Raw genomic sequence first — 26237 nt, forward strand, 5'->3', positions numbered from 1 at the left:
TGTGCGCTTTTATTTCTTAAAGGCACAGTACCATTTATTGCAAATTGTATTTTTTTCTTGATAAAGTGTTTTTTTCCAAGCCTGCTTGTGTATAATACTAATCTGTTAAACATGTCTGACACTAAGGAAAAGCCTTGCTCTATGTGTTCAGAAGCCATGGTGGAACCCCCTCTCAAAATGTGTCCCAAGTGCACTAATGTGTCTATACACTTTAAAGATCATATTGTGTCACTTAAAAATATAGCCCTAGATGATTCTTTGACTGAAGGTAATGAGGATATTCCGCCTTCCTCTCCCCATGTGTCATGACCAGTTATGCCTGCTCAAGCGATACCTAGTACCTCTAGTGCATTAGCACCTATTACATTGCAACAACTGGCGGTAGTCATGGATAATTCCCTTGCGGCCTTCCTATCCAAACTGCCAGTTTTCCCTAAAAAGCACGATAGCTCTGTTTTGAGAACAGATGAGGAGCAGTCGGAAGCTTTGGGAGGTTTATCTGATGTACCCTCACAACACTCTGAAGTAGGGGCGAGGGATGTAATGTCTGAGGGAGAAATTTCTGACTCAGGAAAAGTTTCTCAGCGGGCAGAATCAGATTCACTAGCGTTTAAATTTAAATTGGAACACCTCCGCGTACTGCTTAGGGAGGTTTTATCTACTCTGGATGATTGTGACCCTATGGTGGTCCCAGAGAAATTGTGTAAAATGGACAAATATCTAGAAGTCCCTGTATACACTGATGCGCTTTTGATCCCTAAGAGGGTGGCGGATATTGTTGCTAGGGAGTGGGAGAGACCAGGTGTACCTTTTGTTCCCCCCCCCCTATCTTTAAGAAAATGTTCCCCATAACTGATCCCAGGCGGGAGGCGTGGCAGACGGTCCCTAAGGTAGAGGGGGCAGTTTCAACACTAGCCAAGCACACAACCATACCAATTGAAGACAGTTGCGCTTTCAAAGATCCTATGGATAAAAAATTATAAGGTTTACTAAAGAAAATATTATATAAATAAAGGTTTCCTTCTCCAACCTATTGCCTGCATTATTCCTGTAACTACTGCAGCGGCTTTTTGGTTTGAGGCGCTGGAGGAGTCGTTCCAGAGGGAGACCTCATATGACGAAGTCATGGATAGAATTAATGCTCTAAAGCTGGCTAATTCTTTTATCACAGATGCCGCTTTGCAATTAGCTAAATTAGCGGCAAAAAATTCTGGTTTTGCCATCATGGCGCGCAGAGCGCTTTGGCTCAAGTCATGCTCGGCCAATGTGTCGTCCAAAACAAAATTGCTAAATATTCCTTTCAAGGGAAAGACCCTTTTCGGGCCCGAGTTGAAGGAGATTATTTCGGATATCACTGGAGGAAAGGGCCATGCCCTCCCGCAAGATAGGCCTTTTAAGGCTAAAAACAAGGCTAATTTTCGTTCCTTTCGCAACTTCAGGAGCGGTCCTACTTCAACCTCTGCAACCACAAAGCAAGAAGGTAATGCTTCACAGCCCAAGGCAACCTGGAAGCCTTTGCAGGGCTGGAACAAGGGTAAACAGGCCAAAAAGCCTGCGGCTGCTACTAAGACAGCATGAAGGGGTAGCCCCCGATCCGGGACCGGATCTGGTAGGGGGCAGACTCTCTCTCTTTGCTCAGGCTTGGGCAAGAGATGTTCCCGATCCCTGGGCATTAGAGATCGTTGCTCAGGGATATCTTCTAAAATTCAAGGACTCTCCTCCAAGGGGAAGGTTCCACATTTCTCATCTGTCTACAGACCAGACAAAGAAAGATCTACTCAAGATGGAAGTGATATTTCCAGTTCCAATTACAGAACAAGGACTGGGTTTTTACTCAAACCTGTTTGTGGTTCCCAAAAAGGAAGGAACTTTCAGGCCAATCCTGGATCTAAAAATTCTAAACAAATTCCTCAGTGTTCCATCTTTCAAGATGGAGACCATTCGGACAATCTTACCGATGATCCAGGAAGGTCAATATATGACTACCGTGGATCTAAAGGATGTGTACCTTCATATTCCTATCCACAAAGATCACCATCAGTTCCTAAGGTTCGCCTTTCTGGACTAGCATTACCAGTTCGTGGCCCTTCCCTTCGGGTTGGCCACCGCTCCCAGAATTTTCACAAAAGTGCTAGGGTCCCTTCTAGCGGTACTAAGACCGCGGGGCATTGCAGTAGCACCTTATCTGGACGACATCTTAATACAGGTGTCGTCTTTTCCCAGAGCCAAGGCTCATACGGAGATTGTTCTGGCCTTTCTAAAGTCTCACGGGTGGAAGGTGAACACTGAAAAAAGTTCTCTGTCCCCGCTTACAAGGGTTCCCTTTCTGGGAACATTAATAGACTCGGTAGAAATGAAAATATTTCTGACGGAGGTCAGAAGGTTAAAGCTTTTAACTACCTGCCGAGCTCTTCATTCCATTCCTCGGCCATCTGTAGCTCAGTGCATGGATTTAATCGGATTAATGGTAGCAGCAATGGACGTAGTCCCTTTTGCTCGAATTCATCTCAGGCCACTGCAATTGTGCATGCTCAAACAGTGGAATGGGGATTATGCAGATTTGTCTCCTCAAATCCAACTGGACCAGAAAACCAGAGATTCTCTTCTCTGGTGATTGTCTCAGAATCACCTGTCTCAGGGAATGTGCTTCCGCAGACTGGAGTGGATCATTGTAACGACCAACCCCAGTCTGTTAGGCTGGGGCGCGGTCTGGGACTCCCTGAAAGCTCAGGGCCTATGGTCTCGGGAAGAGTCTCTTCTCCCGATAAACATTTTGGAACTGAGAGCGATATTCAACACGCTCCAGGAATGGCCTCAGCTAGCGGCGGCCAAATTCATCAGATTTCAGTTGGACAACATCACGACTGTAGCATACATCAATCATCAGGGAGGAACAAAGAGTTCCTTAGCGATGAAGGAAGTAACCAAAATAATCAGGTGGGCAGAGGATCACTCTTGCCATCTATCTGCAATTCACATCCCAAGAGTGGACAACTGGGAAGCGGATTTCCTAAGTCGTCAGACTTTTCACCCGGGGGAGTGGGAACTCCACCCGGAGGTTTTTGCTCAGCTGACCCAGCTATGGGGCATTCCAGAGTTGGATCTGATGGCGTCCCGTCAGAACACCAAACTTCCTCTTTACGGATCCAGGTCCAGGTACCCCAAGGCGGCATTGATAGATGCTCTAGTAGCGCCTTGGTCCTTCAGTCTAGCTTATGTCTTTCCACCGTTTCCCCTTCTACCTCGGCTGGTAGCCAGAATCAAACAGGAAAAGGCTTCGGTAATTCTGATAGCGCCTGCGTGGCCACGCAGGACTTGGTATGCAGACCTAGTGGACATGTCATCTGTCCCACCATGGACACTGCCAATGAGGCAGGATCTTCTAATACAGGGTCCATTCAAGCATCCAAATCTAGTTTCTCTGCAGCTGACTGCTTGGAGATTGAACGCTTAATTCTATCCAAGTGTGGGTTCTCTAAATCAGTCATAGATACTCTGATCCAAGCTAGAAATCCTGTCACCAGGAAAATTTACCATAAGATATGGCGGAAATATCTTTTTTGGTGTGAATCCAAGGGTTACTCGTGGAGTAAGATTAGGATTCCAAGAATATTGTCTTTTCTCCAAGAAGGATTGGAGAAAGGTTTGTCAGCTAGTTCCTTAAAGGGACAGATATCCGCTCTGTCTATCCTTTTACACAAGCGTCTGGCAGAAGTACCAGACGTTCAAGTGTTTGCACAGGCTTTAGTCAGAATCAAGCCTGTCTATAGACATTTGGCTCCTCCATGGAGTCTAAATTTAGTTCTTTCAGTTCTTCAAGGGGTTCCGTTTGAACCTTTACATTCCATAGATATTAAGTTATTATCTTGGAAAGTTTTGTTTTTGGTAGCTATATCTTCTGCTCGAAGAGTTTCAGAATTGTCTGCTTTGCAGTGTAATTCACCCTATCTGGTGTTCCATGCAGATAAGGTAGTTTTGCGTACCAAACCTAGTTTTCTTCCTAAAGTTGTTTCTAATAAGAATATTAACCAGGAAATCATTGTTCCTTCCCTGTGTCCTAATCCAGCTTCTAAGAAGGAACGGTTATTACACAATCTTGATGTGGTTCGTGCTTTGAAATTCTATTTACAAGCAACTAAAGATTTCAGGCAAACATCATCCTTGTTTGTCGTTTATTCTGGTAAGAGGAGAGGTCAGAAAGCGACTGCTACCTCTCTTTCCTTCTGGCTGAAAAGCAGCCTCCTGAACGAATTACAGCTCATTCCACCAGAGCTGTGGCTTCCACATGGGCTTTCAAGAATGAGGCTTCTGTTGAACAGATTTGTAAGGCAGCGACTTGGTCTTCACTGCATACTTTTGCCAAATTTTACAAATTCGATACTTTTGATTCTTCTTCGGAGGCTATTTTTGGGAGAAAGGTTTTGCAAGCAGTGGTGCCTTCCGTTTAGAGTACCTGTCTTGTTCCCTCCCTTCATCCGTGTCCTAAAGCTTTGGTATTGGTATACCACAAGTAAAGGATGAATCCGTGGACTGGATACACCTTGCAAGAGAAAACAGAATTTATGCTTACCTGAAAAATTACTTTCTCTTGCGGTGTATCCAGTCCACGGCCCGCCCTGGCAATTAAGTCAGGTGAAATTTTTTCGTTTAAACTACAGTCACCACTGCACCCTATGGTTTCTCCTTTTTCTTCCTAACCTTTGGTCAAATGACTGGGGGGTGGAGCTAGAGGGGGAGCTATATGGACAGCTCTGCTGTGTGCTCTCTTTGCCACTTCCTGTAGGGAATGAGAATATCCCACAAGTAAAGGATGAATCCGTGGACTGGATACACCGCAAGAGAAAGTAATTTATCAGGTAAGCATAAATTCTGTTTTTATACTGATAACCTTTAGTATGTTCTGGTGCATGTGAAGTCTATGGCCCCTATTTATCAAAGGTCTTGTGGACCTGATCCGACAGTGTGGATCAGGTCCGCAAGACCTCGCTAAATGCGGAGAGTAATACACTCTCCGCATTTAACATTGCACCAGTAGCTCACAAGAGCTGCTGGTGCAACGCCGCCCCCTGCTGACTCGCAGCCAATTGGCCGCCAGCAGGGAGCTGTCAATCAACCCGATCGTACTCGATCGGGTTGATTTCCGGCGATTCCTGTCCGCCTGCTCTGAGCAGGCGGACAGGGTTATGGAGCATGGTTATGCTTCATAACTGCTGTTTCTGGCGAGTCTGAAGACTCGCCAGAAACACAGCCCTTCAAGCTCCGTACGTAGCTTGATAAATATGGGCCCATGTATTCAAATTTAAATACTACACATGCGTACATGCCTACTCTGAGCAGATGTATTGTAACAAAAAAAAAGTATTCTCTAAATTAAAAATGCACTCATGGATTTCAATTTTGTCTACCACGCCCACTTAATTAACTGCAGTTCATTGCAACTATCCAGGTGCAAAAAGGAGAAGCTGTCTAAAATAGGGAACAAAGGGGACATAGAAAACTCAGATACAAATTGTAGAACAATTTACAAAGCTTTTCTGCATAATGCACTCATAAGTCTTAGCATATTTAAAGGAGACTTTTTTTTTAGCTGGACAAATGCTTTGCTTTATTAGCTTCCAACACTTTTCCATGGAATGAGTAAAAGGGGAAGTATTTATTTAAGGGACAGTATACACTCATTTTTTCTTTATAATAGTGTCTATTACATGCAGTTATATGAAAATTAGTGTATACTGTCCCTTTAATGTCTGAAGAGTTTTTCAATATATGCAGTATTTGTATGCAAAGTAAAACCAGCCAGGAGTTCCTAACTTCCTAGGCTCAATTGTATCTAATGTGATTGGTTCAAAGAATATTACTAATATATGTGTTGCAATTATTCAGAGGGGCTCTTGCACCCTTTTAAACCACTACATATTTTCCTAGATCCCCCCCCCCCCAAAAAAACAAAAAAAAAACAGTTTTCTCAAATATATATATCACAGAAAACAAATTGGAAGGGAATATTTGAGGGTAGCTCCTGCCCTTGTGTGCCAGAGATGGAGATCCAGTCTGAGAGCGGCACAAAACTAAGTGTTTGTGTTTAAAAAAAACAACAAAAAAACATTGTTTATAGCAGGTACTCTTTATTTTGGTACCCTTTATATTCCTGTTTGACCCATGAAAGTGTCTTGTATCATTACTTTTTAACCCTCATGTTGCTGTGTACCTCTCACCAATCCAGTCATTCATCCCCTTCCTTTGTTTTTTCTTTACTGACACAGGGCTAGATTATAAATGGAGCAGCTCAAGTGTAAACTTCCCTAGACGGAGGGTTTTTGCGTGCATCGGCTAGCATGTGTATTACGAGTTGAAAGTAAAAAATGTGCTTGCAAGCAAAACCAGACGTGCGCTAACCAAATATTGCGACTGTTAACGTCTCCCCATAGAAGTCAATAAAGAGTGCAAGCTGAAAACATCTAACACCTATACTCGTGCGCTAATCCGACAGGAGTTATTAATAGTTCACATTCCAATGTTCTTCACATACAGAACAATGTACTTTTTATTGTAAATACATATTTCTATAAATATTTATATATACCTTTATATCTATTCCTATAGATATATAGGTATAGATATTATTATTATTCTTTATTTATAAAGCACCAACAGATTCCTGAACGCTGTCCATGGGTAACAAAGATAAAAGGACATTAAAATATGAGACACCAGACAAATATATCTGTTTTAATTAAATATATCTGTTTTAATTAACAGTATCAAATATATAGAAATAAATAATAAACATAATGTAAAATGTTCTAAATAATCCATATTTTTTATGTGTGTATATATATATATATATATATATATTAGAGTATGTATAATAATTTTTAATAATTTTTATTAATATTTTATATGCAATATTTCAATAACGCACACTGATGTTAGCAATTCTTTATGCGCCCTAACCCGACCAGGTTAGTCCTAAATCGCTAACCCCGATGCATGTTACACATATTTTATATTACTACGTTTTTTACATAGAAAAGAATGTACTTTTTATTACTAAATATATATTTCTATATATACCTGATGAGTGTAAATTGGGATCAAATGTGTTTACTTTCAACTTGTAATACGCATGCTATTTCCGTTGTGCACAAAACCCGATATCGCTTGAGTGCAACAGCACGCTTCTCGTAATCTAGCCCACAGTGGTATTACAGCCTATTAGAAGCTATGCTGTCTGGCCCTTAGAAAAATAGCTGTAGGAAATAATTTACAGTCCTGTCCTCAAAACATTGTTTTATACTATTATGCTAGTGCTGTGTAGACCAGACACAATGGTTTATTTGGAACATTAATTTAATTGGCCATGTTATACCAGCTTATGGGAGTTGTTATTTGTATTGAATCACATGAACTGGTGTGTTTAGGATCAAGTCTATGAGGCCAATTTAACAAATGTCTTGCGGACCTGATCCGACAGTGCGGATCAGGTCCGCAAGACATCACTGAATGCGGAGAGCAATACGCTCTCCTTATTCAGCATTGCACCAGCAGCTCACAAGAGCTGCTTGTGCAACGCCGCCCCCTACAGACTCGCGGCCAATGGGCCGCCAGCAGGGGGTGTCAATCAATCCGATCGTACTCATACTCGTACTAGTCTTTGTGACCGCTGCTCCATAACTTGTGTTTCTGGCGAGTCTGAAGACTCGCCAGAAACATGGGCCGTCAAGCTCCGTTCGGAGCTTGATAGATAGGCCCCTATGGGGTAGATTTATCATGCAGCGTATGCTGCTGTTTCATACAAAAGTTACGAAGCAGCGGTCATAAGACCGCTGCTCCTTAACTTGTCTGCCACCTCTGAGGACAGCGGACTGCAATCATCCCGATCGGATACGCCAGGCTCGAAACAAAAGCAGGAAACAAAAGTTAAGAAGAAATGTGTCACCAGAAATGCTTGTGCAATGATAAATGCAGACAGCATACGCTACAGCAGATCATGTCCGCCCGACATTTGATAAATCTACCCCTATGTGTGATCTTTTACAATACTCATGGGGTGAATGTTTATACAAACTGTTTTAAAAGTAGTTTGTTACAATTGTCTACTTGAACTTTTAATGCTGTTTAATTTAGAGTTGCCTGTTCTAACAAGGATTAAGATAGATGCAGTGAGTAGATCACTGTAAACATTTGACCTTAAAGGCTAGAATTCAGAAAATGCCCTCACTCAAATAGGGCTATAACCAATGTTCCCGCTAAGGACACATTTTGTGAGCAGGCCATCAAGTTAATTAGGGAACCATACCCTGCAGTTAGTAAACACTACACAATGCAGACAGGAGGGTATAGTTCCCTTATATATATATAAATGATTTATATAGGTATAGATATATAAATATATATATATATATATATATATATATATATATATATATATATATATATATATATATATATATATATATATATAGTAATATCTATATAAAAATACTTCCCCTATGTGAAGAACATTGGAATTTTTACAGTAAATACATAGTATAACACTTTATTAAATATGAATATTGCATAAATATGGTCTTTTATGTTTTCAGCTACTTGATTGCAAGGGCTCAATGCACTTATATATGTCTATATACAGTATGTATACATATTTTTGCTTTGTATAATATCTAAGCCTCTTATTGGTGGGTATGTAGTGTACACTGCATACTCTGTAGTGACAATAAAGTTTCACACAGCAAATTGCAAATTGTTTTGTCCGGTCCAAGATTAGCGTGGAGCAATTTAAAAGAAGAAGGCATTGCACATAAAAATACATAGAAGAAGCCAGTAAATTTCAGATTGAATTCAAAATTTTTTTTTCAATATCAATGTACCTTTATATGAAAGAATACTTACATATGTCACATATTTTTGATAACTGTGCATGAGAATAGCCACTTTGTATGTAATATAAATGGTAGTAAATAAACCCTTCAATTGCAGAGTAACTCCCACAGGAGTGATTTAGCTTACAGAGTATCCCCTTACTGATCCTGTGTCTTACAGGCATTAAACAGAACACTAAGGAGCCAATTTATCACGGCCCGAATGGGGCCGTATACCCCTGTTTCCGCGCGAGCCATGAGGCTCGCCGGAAACGAGTTAAGAAGCAGCGGTCTTAAGACCGCTGCTCCTTAACTCGTACGCCTCCTCTGAGGTGGCGGATATCAATCGTGTTGATTGACACCCCCTGCTAGCAACCGATTGGGCGCGAATCTGCAGGGGGCGGCATTGCACAAGCAGTTCACCAGAACTGATTGTGCAATGATAAATGCCAACAGACACATTTATTGATGTCAGACACTTGATAAATCGGCCCCTAAATCTCCAATTTATACAGAGAAAGGGAGAAGAGATTTTATCTTCTTGTGACTTCAGAAAACAAAAACAAAATCGCCACTTATAGAGCAAAAATATTTTTCAAATGACAGTTCTTGTATACGGACTGTTTTCCCTAATCAGTCAAAATAAATTAACAGAGAAGGTTGTGCCAAAATAAGGCTAAAACACTATCCCAAACTCAGTACTTATAAAATGTATTCTTTATCATATGTGTATTCCATGGTTTGTTTTTATATAAATCTCAATACATCTTTTTTATAAACCTTCTGAGAAGCTATGTTACTGTATGTATGTGATTTTATAGATGAGTAAAATATTCTAATGAGTGTACACCTCTTTGATCTCTGAATGTGAAAGGAGTGAGCTTGGTATAGTTTTTTTTTCTGGCACAAACCTCTCCTTCTTCTTGTCCCTACCCAGCTGCCTTGAACATGGAACAGCCAGGTGGAAGTGAGAAGTCAAGTGTCTATGCTGATAAAAGGTACAAAGGGAGTGTGCCCTCTTGCACCTCCCCCTAACATGTTTGTTTACCAGGAAGAATATTTTTAAATCTCCATGACTGGTATTTGTCATATCCTAGTGTAACAAACCTGCACGTTTGCATTGGCTTCAGAGAAGACAGGAATGACCCAGTTGCAGAGAACAGACATACTATGTATAGGTTTCTAGGGGGCTGAGAAAAAAAAAATTTGGGGATGGATAATGGAGTGCCTTAGGTTTTATAACTGCAGCTTATAAGCAATATAAAAATATTATTGGTCCCAACATCGCATTAATGCCAACCCTAACACAACAAGCAATACTAACCTCTAAATAAGTGTCTAACCTAAGGGATATTCTACAGAAACAAAAATAAAATGCTTAAATTCTTGAGAACATTTTGCAAAGTGGTTTGATACATGCACTCTAATGCCACTACTGATGAGAATAAGGCGGAGATATATGTACATATGCTCTAATCACTGGCTATATCTTCATCTGGAGCATAACCAAGAGTTCAACTTTGCCTACGTTTCTAACTATTTTGGAGAAGATCATTACAAAATAAAAGAAGGGAATTTGATTACAAATGTACATTGACCCTGCCCATAATTCCAAGCCTGCATACTTGTGTAAGCCCTATGTGTTAATTTTATCTCACTGACTGATGTATAAAACACTCTAAATTTACTGTAATATTGTTTGCTTTTTCTGCAGTACAGCTGGATAACCTATTAGAGGCAAAGATATATGATTTTAAGGAGACTTAAAGGGATATTAAACAGTAAATACATGCTATAAATAATGATGCATCCAAAGCGATGATTAACCTTAGAATACTGTGTAGATGTATTTTTACAATTATGATAGTTATTCACATATTGAAGATATAAGTGTAAAGGTTTAGTTTCTGTGGAAAGCCTTATTTTAAGATCATTTGTTCCACACAACCTCATTTGCACAGTCTATTTATTGCCTGTTTTATACCTGTCCCTAATTGCCCTCAGAAGGAGAGAGAGCAAGAGATAGAGGGAAAACTTAAGTTCAAACATGATTGTGCCCATTACTTTATAGAAATTCATTGAAGTCTAGAAAACCAACAATTGTCATAGTTAAATCACAGGAAATGGGGTGAAATAAATAATGAAAGTATATTGCAGGGGGTGGCATTGCACAAGCAGTTCACCAGAACTGATTGTGCAATGATAAATGCCAACAGACACATTTATTGATGTCAGACACTTGATAAATCGGCCCCTAAATCTCCAATTTATACAGAGAAAGGGAGAAGAGATTTTATCTTCTTGTGACTTCAGAAAACAAAAACAAAATCGCCACTTATAGAGCAAAAATATTTTTCAAATGACAGTTCTTGTATACGGACTGTTTTCCCTAATCAGTCAAAATAAATTAACAGAGAAGGTTGTGCCAAAATAAGGCTAAAACACTATCCCAAACTCAGTACTTATAAAATGTATTCTTTATCATATGTGTATTCCATGGTTTGTTTTTATATAAATCTCAATACATCTTTTTTATAAACCTTCTGAGAAGCTATGTTACTGTATGTATGTGATTTTATAGATGAGTAAAATATTCTAATGAGTGTACACCTCTTTGATCTCTGAATGTGAAAGGAGTGAGCTTGGTATAGTTTTTTTTTCTGGCACAAACCTCTCCTTCTTCTTGTCCCTACCCAGCTGCCTTGAACATGGAACAGCCAGGTGGAAGTGAGAAGTCAAGTGTCTATGCTGATAAAAGGTACAAAGGGAGTGTGCCCTCTTGCACCTCCCCCTAACATGTTTGTTTACCAGGAAGAATATTTTTAAATCTCCATGACTGGTATTTGTCATATCCTAGTGTAACAAACCTGCACGTTTGCATTGGCTTCAGAGAAGACAGGAATGACCCAGTTGCAGAGAACAGACATACTATGTATAGGTTTCTAGGGGGCTGAGAAAAAATTTTTTGGGGATGGATAATGGAGTGCCTTAGGTTTTATAACTGCAGCTTATAAGCAATATAAAAATATTATTGGTCCCAACATCGCATTAATGCCAACCCTAACACAACAAGCAATACTAACCTCTAAATAAGTGTCTAACCTAAGGGATATTCTACAGAAACAAAAATAAAATGCTTAAATTCTTGAGAACATTTTGCAAAGTGGTTTGATACATGCACTCTAATGCCACTACTGATGAGAATAAGGCGGAGATATATGTACATATGCTCTAATCACTGGCTATATCTTCATCTGGAGCATAACCAAGAGTTCAACTTTGCCTACGTTTCTAACTATTTTGGAGAAGATCATTACAAAATAAAAGAAGGGAATTTGATTACAAATGTACATTGACCCTGCCCATAATTCCAAGCCTGCATACTTGTGTAAGCCCTATGTGTTAATTTTATCTCACTGACTGATGTATAAAACACTCTAAATTTACTGTAATATTGTTTGCTTTTTCTGCAGTACAGCTGGATAACCTATTAGAGGCAAAGATATATGATTTTAAGGAGACTTAAAGGGATATTAAACAGTAAATACATGCTATAAATAATGATGCATCCAAAGCGATGATTAACCTTAGAATACTGTGTAGATGTATTTTTACAATTATGATAGTTATTCACATATTGAAGATATAAGTGTAAAGGTTTAGTTTCTGTGGAAAGCCTTATTTTAAGATCATTTTTTCCACACAACCTCATTTGCACAGTCTATTTATTGCCTGTTTTATACCTGTCCCTAATTGCCCTCAGAAGGAGAGAGAGCAAGAGATAGAGGGAAAACTTAAGTTCAAACATGATTGTGCCCATTACTTTATAGAAATTCATTGAAGTCTAGAAAACCAACAATTGTCATAGTTAAATCACAGGAAATGGGGTGAAATAAATAATGAAAGTATATTGCAAAGTTTAATTTTATATTATTTTATTTTATATATTATTTTATATTCTGAATACTGTGGCATCTCTTATGGGATAAAGGGCCTGATGATCTAAAGGTCTCGGGGCTGGCGAGATAATTAATATATGCTAGCCAGTACCTCTATTTTCCTGGTGGAATGATCTGAAGCCACTTTTTACACTGGTGTGTCTTGCTTAGTGTGCGTACCCAGCATTTTCGTATGTGGAGGAGATAGGGACATTACAAAAGTACACATTAAAAAAATTGTATTTTAAAAATCTTACAAAATGAATAATTGAACCATTCACACAAAAATATGCATGAAAAAAAAATGTATTGTTAAGGTGCATCAAAAATTGTAACAAAATTCTCTACCAAAAATCATATTTTATCAAAAACGTAAAGGCCCCAAGTTATGAAAGTCTGGTGGACCTGATCTGACAGCGCGGATCAGGTCCGCCAGACCGCTGAATACGGCGAGCAATACGCTCGCCGTATTCAGCATTGCACCAGCAGCTCACAAGAGCTGCTGGTGCAACGCCGCCCACTGCAGACTTGCGGCCGTCAGCAGGGGGGTGTCAATCAACCCGATCGCACTCGATCGGGTTGATTTCCGGCGATGTGTGTCTGCCTGCTCAGAGCAGGCGGACAGGTTATGGAGCAGTGGTCTTTGTGACCGCTGCTTCATAGCTGGTGTTTCTGGCGAGTCTGCAGGCTCGCCAGAAACACGGGGCATCAAGCTCCATACGGAGCTTTATACATATGCCCCAAAATGTGTATGTAAATTATTCAGGAATAAATCATATTAAATATGCATAGCGTAAATTGTAATTTAAGTACACTGGATGTGCAAAAAACATAAGTACAAAATACAAAGCATAGTTGTTTTTTTGTAAAATGGGCTGAACTTGGGCGTTGCATGGGCATATATTAAATTTTCTCTCTTATCCTAGTGTAATTCTGTAAAGACTTTTTGCACTACAAATCTCACAGTTTTTTCTCGCAAACTAAAAGATGGTACGCTTTTCTCAAAACACTCAAAATACTTAAAACCCTAATAGAAAAACACATGCATATGAAAATAAAGGTGACTGTAAAAGCAGAAAGCAGCACATTGTAATTTATACTGGCTGCAGGATTTAATTTTTAAAGTGCGCCCCCTGCTCACCGCTTACTTCGCTCTACGGAGTGAAGTGTCCCCTTCCAGCGAGCTCTATTATTTTCATTAGGAGACATCTCACCACTTGCAGGGACTGCCCCGAGGGTCAGCATGGAAATCACTTCTGATCTTGCAAGGTTTAGATAATCTGCCGGTTCATTTTAAAAGTATTTAGCCCCTAGGTAGGAGGAATTTACAACATAGATTATTTTAGGGATAAGATTTCAGATTTTCTTGTTATATTAGTTTGTCAATGCATAGGTTCCAACTGATCTCAGCAAACAGTTTGTATTGTTTTCAATGTGGTATTCATGTTTTATCTTCAGTATCTGAAGTATTCATGTGATAAAATACTTTTAGGACATTATTATACTCTAATAAGGATTTACACATAAACCATTTATGTGTAATGTTTATTGTTAACATGTAATATATAAGTTGTTTAACTAATTGCAACTGGTGTAGTTGTTTTATATTTATGTAACAATAGGGAATAACTGATACTGTAAATATATTTGTTAATTGTGAAAAACTTACAATAGTTAACCAGACTAACTGGTTTATTTCACATTTTCATGGATGAGATAATCTGTTTAGCTCAGTATACGGCTTAAAGTATAAACATGTAATGCTATACAACTGACAAATGAAATGCACTAACAACCTGATAATTGCCTTTTTAAGGCTTATTAATACAAAGCAGCTAGGGATGTTGTTTTGCTTTTATATGTCAGATATTAGCTTTGGCATCTGTTTATTCTGCGTTGTAAGGCTTTCTCACCTCAGGGTACAACCAGCATATAATTAAAAATTAAAGATGAGCATTTTATAACCAGATCTACTGCACTATGGAAATAGGAAGGGAGTGTCCTAGAAAGACATAACTTTTTGTAAATGGGTTACTAACACAGCATATTCAAACATAAGACTGTGGAATAATGTTGCAATGTTTTTGTTATATTCTTTACTGTGATAAATTTGGTTGTTTGGAGCTAAGAGCAGTACTTCACTAATTCTTTGAACTGCAGTATAGAGCCTGGGTTCTACACAAAACTGGGTGTAACAAACTCTGTCACAGTGGTGGTTCTAGAAATTACATTTTGGGGGGCAAGCACTTTCAGATGCTTGCAGAGGTTTATGCAGGTTCGAGTAGGGTTGCCACCTTTAGTGCAGGCCAAATCCAAACATTCTTGCACTGTGCACAGCAACACAAACACAAACTCGCACACACACACTCTCACACTCTAACAAACACACTCACTCTCACACTCTAACACACACATACTTTCTCTCACACACAATCTTTGTCACTTACACATACTCAAAGACACTAAAGCTCTCACACACACACTCTCTCAGAGTAGACACTTACACACACACACAGAGAAATACATTCACTCTTTTACACACAGACTCACATACACAGAAAAACACTGATAAACACAAAGACACACACTCACACACAAAGACACTTACACACACAGACACACTCCCACACAAAGACACACACACACGCTAGAGAGAAATAACTGTAGGCATGTGCATTATGTTGCAAATGCACAAAGTCACCTTTTTGGCTGTGTCTTTTTACCACCAAACAACACACAAATAGAAACCCAAACTGTCTGGGCCATTCCCAGACAGGTAGCAACTCTAGGTACAAGGAAGCTGGGTACTTAGCCAGACAGGTGAGTGGACAGAATTGTAGGTGTTCCATGAGTGGAGTGTCTAGGTGGTTCAAGTTGTGGCAGTTTAAAGGGACATGTAACCCACATTTTTTAGTTCATGATTCAGATAGAGAATACAATTTTAAACAACTTTCCAATTTACTTCTATTATTTAATTTGCTTCCTTTTCTTGTTATCATTTGCTGAAAGGTTTATCTAGGCAAGCTCAGACGCAGCAGAGAACCTAGGCTCTAGCTGTTGATTGGTGGCTGTATATATTTACTGATTATCATTGGCTCACCCATGTGTTCAGTTAGAAACCATTAGTGCATTGCTGCCCCTTCTTCAACAAATGATACCAAGAGAATGAAACAAATTAGATAATAGCAGTAAATTAGAAAGTTGTTTAAAATTGTATTATCTATCTGAATCATTAAAACCATTTTTTGAGTTTGATGTCCCTTTAAGTAAAGCACTATGATGCTTTTGCACCCTTGTGCAACCACATAGACCCATCTGGCTGGGTGTGCTCTGGCTACATAAAGGTTGCTTCCTGTTACCTGGAGGTTTAGTCTTAGTTATTTTCTTGATGGGACATGTGATGTCAGTAACCTGTTTTCTTCCTAATTGTACCCTTGGGATAGAAACCGCCTTTTGATTTGAATTCCCTGCCTACCTGTGGGAGTGGAGACTAATAAGGGCCTATATTTAATGAAATTATTTCATGCAACCTCTCCTCTTGTAAATCTATTCTCTGAAATCTATATTCAGTATATGCATCCTGTGTCACACACTGCTGAAGGTTGTTCTCCATCTTCCAATTTTTTTACTGTTGCATTTTGAAATGCTGTCAGAGTCCTTTAATATTTTTGTCACAAACTATCTCCTTTTTTTTTAATACATTTTTATTGTTTTTTTTAAAATGAGGTACATACAAAAGACAAGGGAGAAAAGGGAAAAAAAAGAAAATGAGGAACTCATCTTCCGACATAAATCAAGAAAGACAACAGAATAAATACCCCTATATGTCCTGGCACTTATATGTTCTGTTGAGGCATAAACCTATGCTATTAATTTATTACTCTAAAGAAAATAAGTATACATATATATTATATTCCATTTATATTCCAAAAATCATATCAAATTGTTATGTGTGAGAGTTCTTATAGAAGATAAAAAAATGACTAATGATCGGTTTCCATTTATATTCCAAAAACTCATATCAAGTTATTATGTGTGAGTTCTTATAAAAGATAAACAATCATTAATAACCGGTTTTAGGAGAAAAATAAAAAGGGAGGGGGAATAGAGGGGACGGGAAGGGGGACCCTCCTCTTAATCCAGTATCCCCCTCCCTCTACCCGCTTCCTTCTATTGTATTTCTTAAACCTCTGCCCAGCATTCTGGAAAATTACCTGCATAGACGTTTTGCAGTACGTGTTCAATATTACTGAATGGCTTAACTAATTGGGATTGTAGATCTTCCAGGAGGACTTTAATAATTGTTATCCATTTATTAAAAAAAATGTTTAATCTGTAAATTAGTGGGATATTGTTCAATAGTGCATTGCGTTATCGGTGCCTTTTTACATTCAATGAACTTGGGCGCTCTAGGGGACTTCCATTTTAAAAAAAATAAGATTCCTTACTAATAATATTATTGAAATAAAAGAGTTTGTTCGAAACCCCTGTTGCAAATTACTCCGTTATGCTGACACTCAGGTTGAATAAAAGATATATACTTTATTTGGGTAATCCATAGGCATACAGCTAGACACCAGGGTTAAAACAAAAGTGAAGACAAAGTTTGACTGGTTTCGGTCCACAGACCGTAGTCATAAAACTAAAATCATGCAACATGTGCATGCTATTTAAAACACATAGGCTCCTCTCATTGGAGAAGCTCAACACACCCTGAATTAACCCATTGATTACTTGGCTGAGATGTTATGTAAGTCTAAATATAAGTATACTAATATCTCCTCATCACAACTATTAATGTTATAAACAAACATGTGTGGGTTAAACCATCCAGTAAAACTTGACACATGATAGTAGATGAAAAGTATACTTATATATTTTTTGTGGGTAATTTAATGTATAATGAACTCACAACTGAACTAATTTGTCTCATATGGAGTGCATAAAACATAATATTAAAAATTGTAATTATTAAACTGTTATAAATGAGAATAATCAAAAAACATACCAATATTTTAGGGGATACTCATATATGAATACAGTAGTATGCTGCAAGTATATTTATAAAATATATGTATTCATATATTGGGGAATAATTTCAACTGAATATAATTTCAACTGAATATAGCTCAAGCAATGTGGGGGAAGAAATAGTGCACAGCTGAAATGCATAAGAGGATATATATATATACAATTGGTATTAAAAATTGTTATAAAGCAAAACAAACAAATTTGCTTAATGCAAACATACAATCCACAACCATCATTGCACAGAATATTATACATTAACTAAATGGGTTAGTATACAATACATGGAAACATCCTGTTATAACAAGATTACATAATACCACATAAGAAAATGTATTGAGTTCATAAGTGCATATTCAGACAATATATATATGAAATCCCCCTGAAAAAATCAATACAATATACATCGTAATAATTTTACTATATAAGTTGTAACTATCCATACCAATGTGTGACAAATGAGGGCCTACTATCAACTCAAAAATATATCACCTTCTCAGCACTACCACAGTGCCCTAGGAAACAGTAGATAGTGTCAAGTGACCTGATTGTAAAGTATAAGTCAGTGGTATATTGGATGGTGGGGTTCTAACGTGCTGAGATGGCCGCCCACTATTTTAGCGGTGCCAATAGTTAATAATATCAAACTCGGAGTTGAATCCCACAGGTAGCAGGCTAGCAAGTTTATGGATCCAGTATATCTCTTGTCTCGATAATATCTGGAATTTATCACCACCACAAGGGGGTCTCACAACCTGTTCGATAGCCTGCTACCTGAAGGATCCAACATTACCCCCATGTGTTTCCAGGAAATGTCTGGAGAGAGCTGATACTGCTCTGTCATGGCTGATATGCGCAAGATGTTCCTTGATCCGGGTGCCCACCTCCCTTGTTGTTCTGCCTACATATTGCCGGCAGCACAGGGTGCACTCCACAAGGTAGATAACAAGGTAGACAACAGTCTCTGGCCAATATTGCAAAAATTGGTCCACCCATTTAGATAGGGGCTCCAACAGCGAGCCTATTCCTGCCACTATGGGTCTTCCTTTGATGTCTGAGAGATTTTTTTTCCACGTCTATGGAGATAGCAACATTTTTTCTTCCAAACTGGTCAGGTATATGAGGTTCATTGACGACCTGCTGATAGTTTGGTCATCAGGGTTATCAGAAGCACAAGATTTTGTTAACTACCTGAATGGTAACCAGGTGGGTTTACAATTTACATTTGAATGGAACAAGACCACCATTCATTATCTTGACATCACCCTCACCTCAGACCCCTTGGAAGGTAAGATCAATTCAACTCTGTACAGAAAGCCTATATCTGGCAATTCTCTACTAGATGCCCAGAGTAACCACCCTGGGCATGTGTTTAATGGAATTGTTAAGGGACAGTTTTTACGGGTGAAACGTAATTGTACTCTTGATAAGGATTTCGAAAGTGAGAGTAAACTACTAACAGATCGTTTATTGGCCAGAGACTACCCTAGGAGGGTGATTAATAGAGCAAAGAAAGAAGTACAGCCAACAGAGAGAGCACAATTACTGGTCCCCAAGAGAGAAAAAGTAATAAATGCATCAGGTGAACATAAGAATAAACAGAAACCATTATTTATTACATCATATTCTAACCAGTACTACAAGGTTTGTGATATAATTAGGAGGAACCTTTCCATTCTTAGGGGTGACTCCAAATTATGCAGTTCTATTATGGATGGATGTCAATTCATCTACAAACGTAATTTGACACTGGGAAATATTTTATCTCCCAGTTTGTTGAAAACTAACCAGCCACAAAACTCTTGGCTGCACTTCAAGGGTACCTTCAGGTGCGGCAAAAGAGCTTGTAAATTTTGTGATCATGTACATATTTCCACCACCTTTGTCTCTGCTACCTCGTCTGAGGTGTTTGAGACCAGGGGATGTGTGAAATGCTCAAATAAATTTGTTGTCTACCTTGTGGAGTGCACCCTGTGCTGCCGGTAATATGTAGGCAGAACAACAAGGGAGGTGGGCACCCGGATCAAGGAACATCTTGCGCATATCTGTCATGATAGAGCAGTATCAGCTCTTTCCAGACATTTCCTGGAAACACATGGGGGTAATGTTGGATCCTTCAGGTGGCAGGCTATCGAACAGGTTGTGATACCCCCTCGTGGTGGTGATAAATTCCAGATATTATCGAGACAAGAGATATACTGGATCCATAAACTTGGTAGCCTGCTATCTGTGGGATTCAACTCTGAGTTTGATATTATTAACTATTGGCACCGCTAAAATAGTGGGCGGCCATCTCAGCACGTTAGAACCCCACCATCCAATATACCACTGACTTATACTTTACAATCAGGTCACTTGACACTATCTACTGTTTCCTAGGGCACTGTGGTAGTGCTGAGAAGGTGATATATTTTTGAGTTGATAGTAGGCCCTCATTTGTCACACATTGGTATGGATAGTTAAAACTTATATAGTAAAATTATTACGATGTATATTGTATTGATTTTTTCAGGGGGATTTCATATATATATTGTCTGAATATGCACTTATGAACTCAATACATTTTCTTATGTGGTATTATGTAATCTTGTTATAACAGGATGTTTCCATGTATTGTATACTAACCCATTTAGTTAATGTATAATATTCTGTGCAATGATGGTTGAGGATTTTATGTTTGCATTAAGCAAATTTCAGTGAGGGGTTAACAACCAAAACGCCAGGCGCTTTTTCTACTACTTTATGTGATTTTTGGCTTTTCTCCCCACTGTATGTTTATGACTGGCATTGGTACATATACCCTCCTCACACACATACCACAAGTTGTGCTTAAATAAGCCCCCAAAATAGCTCCTCTGCTGTCTACTATCAATCCACTACTCTTTGTTACATCCTTTTGTGCAGACTCCGGTATACTTTTCCTCAAAATATTATTTAATAATATTATTGTATTGAATAATTTGTTGTCCCTGTGTTGCCCTGAATATTTAGTTAAGAAAATAACATCTTGTCTTAAAATCTCGTTTTCTGTTGAAACTGTTCTTTTAAGCTAATGGTTAATTTGTGACCATAGCTGGGAAATTTTAGGGCATGACAAGAAATAATGTAAAATATCTGCTGCTTGCGCACTACATTTGCGGCATGCTTGGTTTAACTTATACCACTTTTTAAGATTATATGCTGTTATATATGACCTATTAATCAGTTTCAGATGTGATTCACACCATACTGTTGGTACCCACACTTTATTTATTGCTTTAAGACTATCTTGTATCTCTAGGTTACTAATATTAGGAAAGTCATTTTGCCATCTGTCCCTAATTCCTTCTATCTGTATTAGATTGATGTTTGAATTATTTATAGCAATTCTTGGTCTTTTCCCATTCCAAATGAATGTTGTGCATACTTGATTAAAACTATTTAGATCTGTTTTGCGTAAAAAAGAGGGATGTTTTGAAGAAGGTATAGTAATTTGGGGAATGCATTTTTTATTAACCTTATCTGGGCTGTAATAGAAGTTGCGAGATTCATCCAGTCTATTGTTTTCCTTTTACATTCTATAACAAATGGCACAAATTTCCGATCATACCACTCTTGTGGATACCAAGTCAAAATGACTCCCAGATACTTTTCTTGTTGAACTTCTTTGAAAGGATGTTTAAAGAGTAGTTTGACTGGTTTATTTAACCATAGCAATTCCGATTTCTCAATGTTGATCTTATACCCTGATATAGTACCAAATCACTGGGTGGTCTTTATCAATAATGGCAGAGTTTCTTCCAAATTACTTAAATATAGTAGTAAATTGTCTGCATAAAGAGAGAAAACTAAATGTTGCCCACCTATTTGAATACCTTGCAATTGTTGTCTTAATAGAATTGCTAAGTGTTCCAATGAGATATTAAAAATAAGAGGGAATAAGGGACATCCCTATCTAGTGCCACGATAGAGACTAAATCTCTCTGAGACTAATCCATTAACTGTAATTGCTGATGTTGGCTTGTTATAAATTAATTTGATAAGGTTATTAACATTACTTGAAAAACCAAATCCCTCTAATGTGTTAAATAGGTGGTCTCAATTTATATAGTCACAGTCACAGCATTTTTTCTTTTGGCCAGATATTTATGTCTGAGCTCATTCCAGTAAAAATCCAGCATCAGCATAAATTTACATATGTTTTTGACTGGGTTCCAGCTTGGTTTTCATGAATTATTTTATGAAGGAGTGGTTTCAGTCGATTATCAATTATTGAGGTTAAAAGTTTGTAATCTACATTGATTAAAATTATTGGTCTGTATGATGATGGGTTTTCTAGATCTTTGTCTTTTTTGGGTATTAGAGTGATGTTAGATGCAGTGGAGATAGATGAGTTTAGAATATCTTTAATAAAATAGGTGTTGAATAGTTTATGTAAGATCGGTGTCACCTGCTCTTGGAGTATTCTGTAAAATTCTGCTGGTAAGGCGCCTTGGCCAGGTGCTTTATTTAATTTTGCAGGTTTTATCTCGTTTACAATTTACTGTATTGTTATCATCTGCTTTAGTTCTTGAAGTACTTCGATCAGAAGTTTAGGTACTTTTACGTCCCTCCAGAAGGCCTTTTTTTTTTCTACGTCAGGTTTCTTAGCTGTGTATAGATTTTGAAAGAAATTGAGAAAGATCTTTTTAATGTCTGTATTTGTTGTGTATCTATTTGAGCCAGCCTTAATTGCTGTAATCTGATTGAATTATTTTTGTCTCATAATTCATGCTAGGTATTTAGCTTCTCTACCCCTAAACCCCTCATATAACGCTTTTAACCGTAGTTCCTCTTGTATTACATTTTGTTTGAGGAAAAAATCCCTCTGCATTTTAGAATTTGTATATTTATCCCAATTGCATTTAATTGGATTGGCAAGATACTTATTATAGCTGTTTCTAACACTGTTGGATAGCTGTATATTCTTTTGTTTATTTTCTTTTTAATTCCACACAGATAGGCTTTAATGTCCCCATGCAGAACCACTTTCCATGTTTCCCAAAAGATTTCTATTTCATCTTTATACACATGAATAAAGTTTGTGAACTCCTGCCATATATGTTTTAACCAATTTTTAAATTTGGGATTATGGATTAAGGGCGAGAGTACATATGCGGTGCAAGTTTGAGCGCAACTGCAGAAAACCGCACCTCCCGTAATTTCACCTCGCACATCGGAGTATCACATAAGTCCCACCGGCAGGTCATAAAGTGCCGTAAGTCGGATAAACTAGCGATGTCCAGAAATGAGCGTAAATACAAATTTATGGAGTCGCCAGTGATTTACAGCACTTTAGAATCTGCCGGCGATAAGAAAATCAAAAATATAAAATCTCCCGTAAAAGTCTAACTTGCCTCCCAAAAATAAACCCAACACGTAAAAAAAAAAAACCCCTATATCCGCTATTAAATCCACATCGGAACTTATAATAAAGGTATTAACCCCTAAACCGACAACCACCCACAACACAATATGCCTAATTAAACTATTAACCCCTAATCCGCCATTCACCCACATCGCAATCTACCTAGTAAAAGTATTAACCCCTAATCCGCCAAACCCCCACAACGCAAATAACTTATTTAATTACTAAGCCCCCTAACCTAACACCCACTAAATTAACCCCAAATTACATAAAATAATAAAATGCTAAATTTCAATTAAAATAAAAAATCCTAACAGTACTAAGAAAAATAAACCTAAAATTAAATTAAAATAAATTAAAGGGACAGTAAACCCAAAATTTACTATTACTTATTTAGATTAGTTAATTAACTATTTTTACAGCCAACTGTAGCCCAATTTTCATCTAAATAAACTTTGCCAGTAAATACACTTACTAGTTCTCATCTGGCCATTTTAAAATGGCCGCCTGACCTCTCCTTCTCTGACGTCTCCCAAAGCTTCCACTACAGGATCCTGTCGGTCCTGCACGTCCCTATGTCTTCCGCATGCGCAGTGCGCCATTTTTGTCAAGAGAATAATTATGTATTTGTGACCAGCAGTCCAGCACTGCATATTGCACAGATGCTTTCTAGGCAATCTCAGAGATTCCCACCTGAAACCCAAGTTTCTACTTTGCTCTTCACAAGTGTAGAGCTTTGTGCCTTCTCATAGACCCCCCTCTGATCTCTGCCTCCCACCTCTGTGCGCTGTACCCTTCCTAAGTGGCATTTATTGCAGAAAATTGCTATAGCTGGTATCAGCTCTCACAGCACTACGGTGATTAAAAGTAGCATCTGTGATTTCCCGGCTGAATCTGTTGCATCAGATAGAGGGGGAAAGGCTGTGTAAGCCACCGTCACCAAAAAGTAGGAAATGTCATTTATTCAGCGCTACGGACTTACACTTTGCTTTTTCGGTGACGGTGGCTCACACAGCCTTTCCCCCTCTATCTGATCAATGCAATCAGCCTGGAAATCACAGGCTCTACTTTTAATCACCGTAGTGCTGTGAGAGCTGATACCATCTATAGCAATTTGCTGCAATAAATGCCACTTAGGGGCATTTTGGGGGTTTGTTGGGTGGCGAGTTTTACTGTTAGAGGGTGGCTTAGTATTTTTCAAGGTAAAATAGCTGTTTAACTTAGGGCAATGCCCTACAAAAGGCTCTTTTAAGGGCTATTGATAGTTTAGTATTAGATTAGGTGGGTCTTTATTTTGGGGGGCTTTTTTATTTTCATAGGCCTAGATTTGGAGTTTGGCGTTAGCCGTGAAAACCAGCGTTAGAGGCTCCTAACGCTGGTTTTAGGCTACCTCCGGTATTTGGAGTCACTCAAAAAAGGGTCTAACGCTCACTTTTCAGCTGCGACTTTTCCATACCGCAGATCCCCTTACGTCAATTGCGTATCCTATCTTTTCAATGGGATCTTTCTAACTCCGGTATTTAGAGTCGTGTCTGAAGTGAGCGTTAGAACTCTAACGACAAAACTCCAGCCGCAGGAAAAAAGTCAGTAGTTAAGAGCTTTCTGGGCTAACGCCGGTTTATAAAGCTCTTAACTACTGTACTCTAAAGTACACTAACACCCATAAACTACCTATGTACCCCTAAACCGAGGTCCCCCCACATCGCCGCAACTCGATTAAATTTTTTAACCCCTAATCTGCCGACCGCCAACTACGTTATACTTATGTACCCCTAATCTGCTGCCCCTAACACCGCCGACCCCTATATTATATTTATTAACCCCTAATCTGCCCCCCACAACGTCGCCACCAGCTACCTACACTTATTAACCCCTAATCCGCCTTACTAACCCTATAATAAATAGTATTAACCCCTAATCTGCCCTCCCTAACATCGCCGACACCTAACTTCAATTATTAACCCCTAATCTGCCGACCGGAGCTCACCGCTATTCTAATAAATGTATTAACCCCTAAAGCTAAGTCTAACCCTAACACTAACACCCCCCTAAGTTAAATATAATTTTAATCTAACGAAATTAATTAACTCTTATTAAATAAATTATTCCTATTTAAAGCTAAATACTTACCTTTAAAATAAATCCTAATATAGCTACAATATAAATTATAATTACATTGTAGCTATTTTAGGATTAATATTTATTTTACAGGCAACTTTGTAATTATTTTAACCATGTACAATAGCTATTAAATAGTTAAGAACTATTTAATAGTTACCTAGTTAAAATAATTACAAAATTACCTGTAAAATAAATCCTAACCTAAGTTACAATTAAACCTAACACTATACTATCATTAAATTAATTAAATAAAATACCTACAATTACCTACAATTAAACCTAACACTACACTATCAATACATTAATTAAATACAATATCTACAAATAACTACAATGAAATAAACTATCTAAAGTACAAAAAATAAAAAAGAACTAAGTTACAAAAAATAAAAAAATATCTACAAACATAAGAAAAATATTACAACAATTTTAAACTAATTACACCTACTCTAAGCCCCCTAATAAAACAACAAAGCCCCCCAAAATAAAAAAATGCCCTACCCTATTCTAAATTACTAAAGTTAAAAGCTCTTTTACCTTACCAGCCCTGAACAGGGCCCTTTGCAGGGCATGCCCCAAGAAGTTCAGCTCTTTTGCCTGTAAAAAAAACATACAATACCCCCCCCAACATTACAACCCACCACCCACATACCCCTAATCTAACCCAAACCCCCCTTAAATAAACCTAACACTAAGCCCCTGAAGATCTTCCTACCTTATCTTTACCATACCAGGTTCACCGATCCATCCTGAAGAGCTCCTCCGATGTCCTGATCCAAGCCCAAGCGGGGGGCTGAAGATGTCCATGATCCGGTAGCAGGGCAGAAGAGGTCTTCCATCTGATTGAAGTCTTCATCCAAGCGGGGCAGAAGAGGTCTTCCATCCGATTGAAGTCTTCATCCA

This window comes from Bombina bombina, chromosome 5, assembly GCF_027579735.1.
Source record: "Bombina bombina isolate aBomBom1 chromosome 5, aBomBom1.pri, whole genome shotgun sequence".
Lineage (NCBI taxonomy): Eukaryota > Metazoa > Chordata > Amphibia > Anura > Bombinatoridae > Bombina > Bombina bombina.